The sequence below is a fragment of the Chiloscyllium punctatum genome, chromosome 5 (assembly GCF_047496795.1).
Source record: "Chiloscyllium punctatum isolate Juve2018m chromosome 5, sChiPun1.3, whole genome shotgun sequence".
Taxonomy (NCBI): Eukaryota; Metazoa; Chordata; class Chondrichthyes; order Orectolobiformes; family Hemiscylliidae; genus Chiloscyllium; species Chiloscyllium punctatum.
Genome location: NC_092743.1, coordinates 63,448,853 through 63,458,611, shown reverse-complemented (window position 1 = coordinate 63,458,611; position 9,759 = coordinate 63,448,853).

Sequence of the window (9,759 nt, the reverse complement as noted above, 5' to 3'; positions counted from 1 at the left end):
ACTCTCACTGTAAAACTATGTCCCCTAGTATTTGACACTTTCACCTTGGGGGGGAGAAAAGAATCCAACTATCCATCCTATCAATGCCTCTGATAATTTTATATACTTTTATCAGGTCACCCCTCAATTATATGAAAATTATTACCTTACAAACCTTACCTCCCCAAACCTAGCAATATTGTAAGTTTAATTTCCACAGCTTACTTCTGGCCGCTGCTCAACCATATTATATACTCTGTTATATTACAGGATATTCAGTATTATATGTCTCTCATAAAGTGAAAGAAACTTCACCAGTAAATAACTTGAGTAGGGTCAGGAACATTGCTTTAACCCCTCTGGAGGGGCAACATGGAGGCCATAGCTATTGACAGAACTGGTAGGCCTGGATGTGTGGCTCTGTTAATTAATGATGGTATTAGTAAATTGGAGACACACAGCCTAAAACCAAGAAACCAGGAGGTAGGAGCTATTTATGTTGGAGATGAGAAAAATATAAAGGCAAGAAACCTGTTATGCAGGCAATGTAACAGTAGCCACACAATCAGGTAGGCAAAGGTAGCCAAGACAAAGAGTTCACTGAATGTTTTTACAATAGTTTCCCAGAACGTGACTTCGAGCCAACTAGAGAGGAGGCTATACTAGACCTGGTATAATGTACTGAAATAGGATTGATTACGTAGCTCACACAAAGGTGCACTTAGGTAGCAGTGACCATAATATGATTGAATTTTACATTGACAGAGGGAAAGGCAGTAGGTTCAAGTCTTATATTTTAAACTTTCATATGAACAGTTACAAGGGTGTAAAATAAAGAGCCATCTAAAGTGAACTGGAAAATTCAGCTAGGGAATTGGTCAGTAGAAATCAAATGGCTAATTTCGGGGTTATTTCAAATTACACTGAATCAATACATTCCATGGAAAACGGGAATTCCAACAGTAGGTCCTATCGTCCATGTTTACTTAAAAAGGTTAAAATATAGAATCAAGCTTAAAGAAAAAGCATATAATTACACAAATATGTGTGGCAAATCAGACTATTGGACTGAATATAAAAACAACAAAGAATACCAAAAAAAGAAAAATTAGAATGAGAGCAAGCTTACATGAAATACAAAAAAAGAAGAGACACTATTTATATTTTAAAAAGAAAATAATTAGTAAAGTAAGCATTGGTGTTATAGAGAGCAAGTTTGGAAAATTTATAATAAAATGTAAAAAGATGGCAGATGAACTGAACAGGAATTTTGTATCAGTCTTCAATACAGAGAATACAAACAACATCTCAGAAAAAGCTGTATATCAGGAATGGTAGGGAGAAATTAATTTAAGAAAATCATCATCACCACTGAAGTGGTGCTGACCAAATTATGGAGCTGCAGGCTGACATGAGACCTTTGAGTGCAAGTTCATTGTTCCTTGAAAGTGGAGTCGCGGGTAGATAGAATAGTGAAGAAGGCATTTGGTATGCTTGCTTTTATTGGTCAGGTGAAAGGGAGTACTGCAGATGCTGGAGATTAGAGTCAAGAGTGTGATGCTGGAAAAATACAGCAGGTCAGGCAGCATCTGAGGAGCAGGAAGATCGACGTTTCGGGCAAAAGCCCTTTCTGATGACGGGCTTGGATGCTGCTTGACCTGCTGTGTTTTTTCAGCACCACACTCTTACCTTTATTGGTCAGTGAGTATAGGAGTTCGGAGGTCATATTGCAGCTGCACAGGATGTTGGTTAGGCCACTTTTGGAATACTATGTGCAATTCTGGTCTCTCTGCTATGGGAAGGATTTTGTGAAACTTGCAAGGGTTCAGAAAAGATCTACAAGGATGTTGCCAGGGTGGGAGGGTTTGTGTGAGAGGGAGAGGCTGAATAGGTTGGGGCTATTTTCCTGGAGGCTAAGGGATGACTGTATAGGCATTAATAAAATCATGGGATTATGGATAGGGTGAATAGCCAAGGTCTTTTCCCTGGAATGAGCTGGCAAATTAGACTAGATTAATTTAGGCTATCTGGTGGCACTGACGAGTTGAACCGAAGGGTCTGTTTCAGTTCTGTACTACTCTATAATTCTATGTTCACTGGTCCTGATGAACTTCATGTTAGGGTCTTAGTGTCTTAAAAGAAATGGCCATTGAGATGGTTGACATTTTAGTTTTCAATTTTCAAACTTTTATCTTAGTTAAAGGCAAGTGTAAGGAGCTATGTTCTAGATGTGATTCGATTAGTCAAACTCTAAACAAAGCAAACTTTATTCTTATACCACACTTAAAATACAAACAAAAAAAGAATTGACATAACTCTGTTGAAATAATATATTATTTAAGTACTACTTGTGAACAGTTCCAATGTAGTAGCAGCCCATAAACACAGACTTGTCAAAGGCAAATTTAGTAAAACAGATTTTATCACATGCTTTAGAATTAGCTACCAAGAGAAAAAACTTGCTCTTTCTACTGCAGTTAAAAGTTCTTTATCTAGCAGCTTCAGCTGAAAGCAAAGTTAAAACCCTACGTCTGTGTGAGCTTGACTCCACGTGCACATGCTTCATTTGTCTAATTTTAAAAAATACACTAAGGGAGCTGAATGCTGTTTACCCACTGCTTCTGAAATAGACATTCTTGTACCACTGGAAACACCTCTTTGGAAGAGAAATAGCACAGAATAAATCCCTCTTAAAGGCATGGTTCCATCACAGAAGCGACTTGATTAATATCCTGATTAATATCCTGAAAAGTCTTGACAGGATGGATGTGGAAAGGATCTTTCCTGTTTTGCAACAATGTAAAACTAGTGGTCACTGATTTAAGATAGAGAGAAGGATCTTTTGTGATCCACTCCTACTTCTAACTCACATGTATGTAGGACAATGAGGCATTTTGCAATCACAATCCTTCACCCTCATTTCTTAATCTCTTCTGATTTATAAAGCTTAAACACAGTACTCCAAGTATGTGAGGCATGGAGGCAGCCTGCTAGAAGCAGAAGAAGTGATCCTGCAACCAATTGATTAAATTAAAGCTTTGCAATCCTTCCATATGCATTTGTGAATGGTATCACATTGTGCAATAATTACAAAGAGGTGAAGAGGTGCCAAGAACTTCCCTGTCTTCAGCAGTTCAAAGTATCAAGCAGATTATCCATTTCAACTTCCTCCAGAGGCCCTCACCGTTAAAAACACTAGTCTCTAGTCAAACTGATCTACTCCCAAGTGATGTAAGAAACAGTAGAACATGTTGGACATAGGAAAGGCTATGGAACCTGACAACACCCAGACTGAAGTGCTGAAGACTTGTGCTTTAGAATTAGCTACCAAGGGTACCAGGTCAGGAATGTCTTGGGTCAAGTCTACAGGATTCTTAAGGGGAGGGAGAGCAACCGGAAGTTGTGGTACATATCGGTACCAATGACATCGGTAGGGAAAGGGAGGAGGAACTGAAAAGAGAATATAGCAAGTTAGGTTGGAAGCTAGAAGGCAGGATGAGCCTGTCTACACAGTCAGTATGGGTGGAAGTCAGAAACAAGGAAGAAGCAGTCACTTTATTGGGAATTTTCTACAGCCACCCCACCCCCCCCCCCCCCCCCCCCGGCTCCCCAAAAGCAACAGAGACTGCAGATTGGGGGCAAATTTTGGAAAGGTACAGAAGCAACAGGCTCGTTGTGATGGGTGACTTTAACTTCTCTAATATTGATTAGAACCTACTTAGTTCAAATAGTTTGGATGGAGCAGTTTTTGTCAGGTGTATCCAAGAAGGGTTCCTGATGCAGTATGTAGATGGAGGGCCATATTGGATTTGGTGCTTGGCAACAAGCCATGCCAAGTTCAGATCTCTCTGTGGGAAAGCATTTCAGTGATAGTGATCACAACTCCCTGACCTTTACTATAATCATGGAGAAGGATAGGAGCAGTTGGTATGGAAAAGTATTTAGTTGGGGAAGGAAGAATTACATTGCTATTAGGCAGGAACTGGGGCACCTAAATTGGGAACAGATGTTCTCAGGAAACTTCATGACAGAAATGTAGAAATTGTTTATGATGCACTTGCTGATATTGCTGGAGAGGTTTGTCCCACTGAGGCAAGGAAGGGATGGTAGGTTGAAAGAACCTTGGGTGATAAGAGATGTGGAACATCTAGTCAAGAGGAAGAAGGGAACTTACTTAATGTTGAAGAGGCAAGGATCAGTCTGGGCTTTAGAGGGTTACAAGGTAGCTAGGAAGGAACTGAAGAATAAACTTAGGAGAGCTAGAAAGGGGCATGAAAAAGTTTTAGCAGGTAATATTAAGGAAATTCTACACTTATGTGAGGAACACGAGGATGGCCAGAGGAAGGGTAGGACCGATCAAGGATAGTGGAGGGAACCTGTGCCTGGAGTCGGAGGAAGTCAGCGAGGTCCTTAATGAATATTTTGCTTCATTATCATTTGAGAGGGACCTTGACATTTCTCAGGACAGCGTGAAACAGACTGATATACTAGAACAGGTTGATGTTAGGATGGAGGAAATTTTTGAAAAACATAAGGATAGATAAATCCTCTGGGCCAGATGAGATATACCCTAGGGTACTACAGGAAGCAAGGGAAGAGATTGCTGCACCTTTGGTGATGATCTTTGCATCCTGACTGTCCACTTAAGTAGTGCCAGATTGGAAGCTGGCAAACATTATTCCCTTGTTCAAAAAAGGGAAGAGGGTAATCCTGGGAATTACAGACCAGTCAGTCTTGGTCAGTGGTGGGCAAAGTATTGAGGAGGAGTTTGAAAGACAGAATTTATGATTACTTGGAAAAACCATAGTTTGATTAGAGATGGTCAGCATGACTCTGTGAGGGGCAGGTCATGCCTCACAAATCATATTGAATTGAGCATGTGACAAAACACGATGAATATAGAACAGTGGATATGGTGTACATGGATTTTAGCAAGGAGTTTGATATGATTCCCCATGGTAGGCTCATCAGAAAGTAAGGAGGTATGTGATACAGGGAAACCTGTCTATCTGGATACAGACTTGGTTGGCCCATAGAAGACAGAGGGTGATGGTAGTTGGAAAGTATTCAGCCTGGAGCTTGGTGACCAGTGGTGTTCGGTAGGCATTGGTTCTGGGACCTCTGCTCTTTGTGATTTTTACAAATAACTTGGATGAGGAAGTGGACGGGTGGGTTAGTAAGCTTGCTGACGACACAAAAGTTGGTGGAATTGTGGATAGTGTGGAGGACTATTGTAGGTTGCAATGGGACAGCGACAGGATGCAGAACTGAACTGATAAGTGGCATATGGAATTCAACCTGGAAAAGTGTGAAGTAATTCACTTTGGAAGATCAACTTTGAATGCAGAATACAGGGTTGAATGCAGGGTTAAAGGCAGGTTTCTTGGCAGTGTGGAGGAACAGCGGAATCTTAGGGTCGATGTCCATAGATCCCTCAAAGTTGCCACTAAGGTTGATAGGATTGTTAAGAAGGCATATGGTGTGTTGGCTTTCATTAACGGGAGATTGAGTTTAAGAGCCGTGAGGTTATGCTGCAGCTCTGTAGAGCCCTGGTTAGACCGCACTTCAAATATTGTGTTCCGTTATGATTGCCTCTTATAAGAAAGATGTGGAAGCTTTAGAGAGTGTGCAGAGGAGATTTACCAGAATGCTGCTTGGACTAGAGGGCATGTCTTATGAAGAAAGGTTGAGGGAACTGGGGTTTTCTCATTGGAGCGAAGAAGGATGAGACTTGATAGACGTGTACTAGATTTTGAGAGGCGTAGATAGTGGATAGCCACAGACTTGGCGGAAATGTCTATCACAAGGGGGTATAATTTTAAGGTAATTGGAGGAAGGCTTAGGGGAGATGACAGAGGTAGGTTTTTTACTCAGAGAGTGGTAGGTGAGTGGAATGCACTTCCAGCAGTGGTAGTAGAGTCAGATACATTAGGGACATTGAAGTGACCCTTGAATAGGCACATGGAAGATAGTACAATGAAGGGTATGTAGGTTAGAGTGATCTTACCAGATTGGCATTGGACTTTTAGGTACAACTGTTTTAGGTCTTTTACATTCTTCATTCTACCAAGGTTGTTCACTTGATTTCGTGATAGCAATAGAATGAGGAATCTATCTGAGACAAGGTAAGACAAGTGCTTAAGCCTCTCTGCAGTTTATAAATTGTGCCCCTCTCATCACTGGATTCAAAATCCTTGAACTTCCTACCTAACTACACTATGGAAGGTTGTTCACCACAGTGATTTCAGTGGTTCAAGAAAATAGCTCACCACCATCTTACCACATGCACTGATATTCTGTGAATGAATCAAAAATATTAAGAGAAACATAAGTCTTTATTCCCACTCCGGTAGGGCTCCTTAAGGTTTAGAAAATGAAAGCATTGCTTTGGATGCCAGTGATACTCTGTAATATTCCTGTTATGACACACCATCATTATTGGCCTGTATGAACATATGTGTGGGTTTTGGATCAATGTTATAAGTTATGTGTGGCCATGCATTGATCTGGTGTGTTGTGTGAAATACAAGTACAAAGGATGGCTGCAGAGCAAAAAAATTACGATAGTGCCAGAAGAACTTGTAATCAGCTACATGATATACTAGGTCGCACATCAAATGCACAATTCCTTTAAGTTTATGCAAATGGCTGCATTCATACACATTCATATGAGGTACTTACACTTAATGGCATCCCAGCTCAATGAGAAAATCTTCAATCCATGTAATTTTTATTTTCATCCCACTGCTGTTTGGCAAGGTGGAATGAGAGGAAGGTATCTTTCTGTGTCTGGATTGAGTGACCTGCTGTATTCAGATCAGTATGGCAAACTGCTGCATGTTGTTTCTCCATAAACAATAAGGAAGGAGCTAAGTGCAAAATTGTCAACTGGACAGCCATAGGCTGTACTGTTCTTACCAAGCTTGGAGGTTGGAGTTGTAGCTCAGTTTGAAAGTTTGCCTCACAATGTTGTTTGTGAAGATATCTCATTTGTCTGTTTCAGCATTTAAATCACCAAAGAAATTAGTTCATTACCAGCTATGCCACTCCTTATAGCTTATCCAAACCTAGGTATGTGTAGGAAAGCTCCAAAAATAGCTACAACTGTCAGTATCTAGAAGAAATAATCTAGCCACTACCCTTGGTTACAGTTGTAAGTATTTCATCATTCCTTTAAGTAGCACTCATGGGGTTCCTCCATTCCAATTAACTTTTTATTCAGTTGTGTGGAATTAAAGCAGTGAAATCCAACTAAAAGGGAGGTCCAGGTTCAAGTTTGAGCCACCCCAGAGGTCATAGAGTCATAGAATCATACAGCATGGAAATAGACGCTTTGGTCCAACTAGTTCATGCTGCCCATGATCCCAAACTAAACTAGTCCCACTTGCCTGCCTTTGGCCTTTATCCTTCCAAACCTTCCTAGCCAAGTACGTATCCAAATTCTCTTACACATCATAACTGTATGTACATCCACAACTTCTTCTGACAGTTAATTCCACACACAACCACCTTCTGTGTATAAAGAAGTTGCCCCTCATGTTCTTAAGTCTTTCTCTTCTCATCTACTTTTGAACTCCCCCACCTTATGAAAATGACCTTTGCTATCTATGCCTCTCATGATTTTATAAACTTTAATAACTTCTTTAACTCACCTCCTATGCTCCAATGAAAAAAATCTCAACCTATCCAGCCTATTTTTATATCAGAAACTCTTCAGCAACATTCTGGTAAATCTTTTCTGAATCCTTTCCTGTTTAATAATATCCTTCATATAACCCAGCAACTTGAACTGCACCTCAACATGACAGCCCTTCTCCTACACTCAAAAAGGTTTGAGCAATGAAGGCAAGCGTGCTAAAAGCCTTCTTAACCATTTTGTTTACCTGGGATTTAAATTTCAAAGAATTATGTACCTGAACCCTTGGGTCTCTCTGTTCTACAACACTTCCCAAGACGCTACCATTCATTGTGTAAGTCATGCCCTGTTTCTTTTACCAAAATGCAAAACCTTGCATTTATCCAAATTAAACTCCATCTGCCACCATTAGCCCTGTAGGGTTCTGGTTGCAATCAGTTATTTTATGATTTTTAAGTGGTTCAAATCACCCCTAGATCCCTGGTTCTAGATACAGGACTTATGTAAGGAATATGAAATGAAGAAGGTAGTAGACAAGTGTTTCAGGGCAAAAGAATCTCTGTATTTAAAATACAAAAGACAAGTGTAATACAAGAAAGTATAGATAAATGCAATAAATGGAAAATGCCACAATGAACTAGACAGAGGACAGTGATACTATTAAGTATGCTATTAGCTAGATTAAACATCATTATAACCTAAAAACACCAGTTTTAATTACAAAAGTTCTGTGGAAGGGTCACTTGGCCCAAAACCTTAACTCTGATTTTTTCGCAACAGATACTGCTGAGCTTTTCCAGCAATTTTTATTTTAGTTTTAATTACAGACTTTTGCACTGTCACCACTTGCCTTCCCCTCCCTGCTAACTCGGTTGGAACTTTGGGGTCTCATCATTTAAATTGCACCCAGTTGCTAAGGTTTTTGCCATTGGTCCTCTTGGTTCAGAACAGGCCTTTGTCTGGAAGCTCTTATTCAGTGAATTTCTTTCACCTAACTAAGAAGCAGCACTCCACAAGCTTGTGATTTTAAATGAACCTGTTGAACTATAACCTTATGTCATGTGACTTCTGGCTTTGTCCACCCCAGTCCGACACCGGCATCTCCACATCATGCCTGTTATTTGGATAGCACTTGGTTGGCTTCCCCCCTCGCGGATGTCCTTTGTTCCGATGATGGTCTTGGCTTGGCTTCTTGGTTCAGCTTCTCGATCCAGCTTCTCTTGGGTTTTGCTTTGAAAGATGCTTGTCAGGGGTGGAAGCCTGTGAGGAAGCTGTTTGTGAAAATGCTTCTTGTTGAAAAGGCTCCCCTCAGGTGAGATTGGAGCTGGCAACTATACTGACTGTGTGCTCCACTATCTCCCCTCAAATCTGTAGTTTTCTTTAAACTCTTGATGTTCTCTTCTAAAGTCAATTGGTTTCCTGATCATTAAGAATGTGTGAATGGATTTCAATTGAAGTAGAATGTCCAGTATCTCATCTCTCAGCCCCCTTGAACACCCGCCACCCAATTCCTGATGAAGAGCGTATTCTCGAAACATCAACTCTCCTCCTCAAATGCTGCCTGATTGGCTGTGCTTTTTCAGCACCCCCACCTTTTGACCCATACTGTCTGTGCTGAGTAGCCCGATGTGTAAAATCTGTCTTGGGCTAGAGTCTTGTTATGTTTGGTTGATTGTTCATTTAGAGTGGAGGTCTAAGTTGGAATTCCAGGCTGAACAGTGGTCCTGACAGCAATCTCAGTTCTGTGAATTGTGTTTGTGTATTCTCCACGGAACTCATTCCAGCTTCCATTTACCTTTTAAAAATTTTGAAATTTATCCTGCATTTTAGATATTGGAGATTTTTGCTCGATCCTATAGCCCATTGACCCAATTGATCAAGATCTCTTTGTAATTTTAGATAACCTTCTTCAGGGTCCACTATACCACTAATTTTGGTGTCATCCATAAACTTATTAACCATATCTCCTATATTCGCGTCCAAAACATTTCTATAAATGACAAACAAAAGTGGACCCAATATAGCACCTCTGAATATGTTGATAATTTTTTTATTTTTGGAAAAATGGTATTTGAAAATATTAACAAGCATTAACATCAAATTGGCACTGCATGCTGATTGACATCAAAGTCTGCCCATTTGGC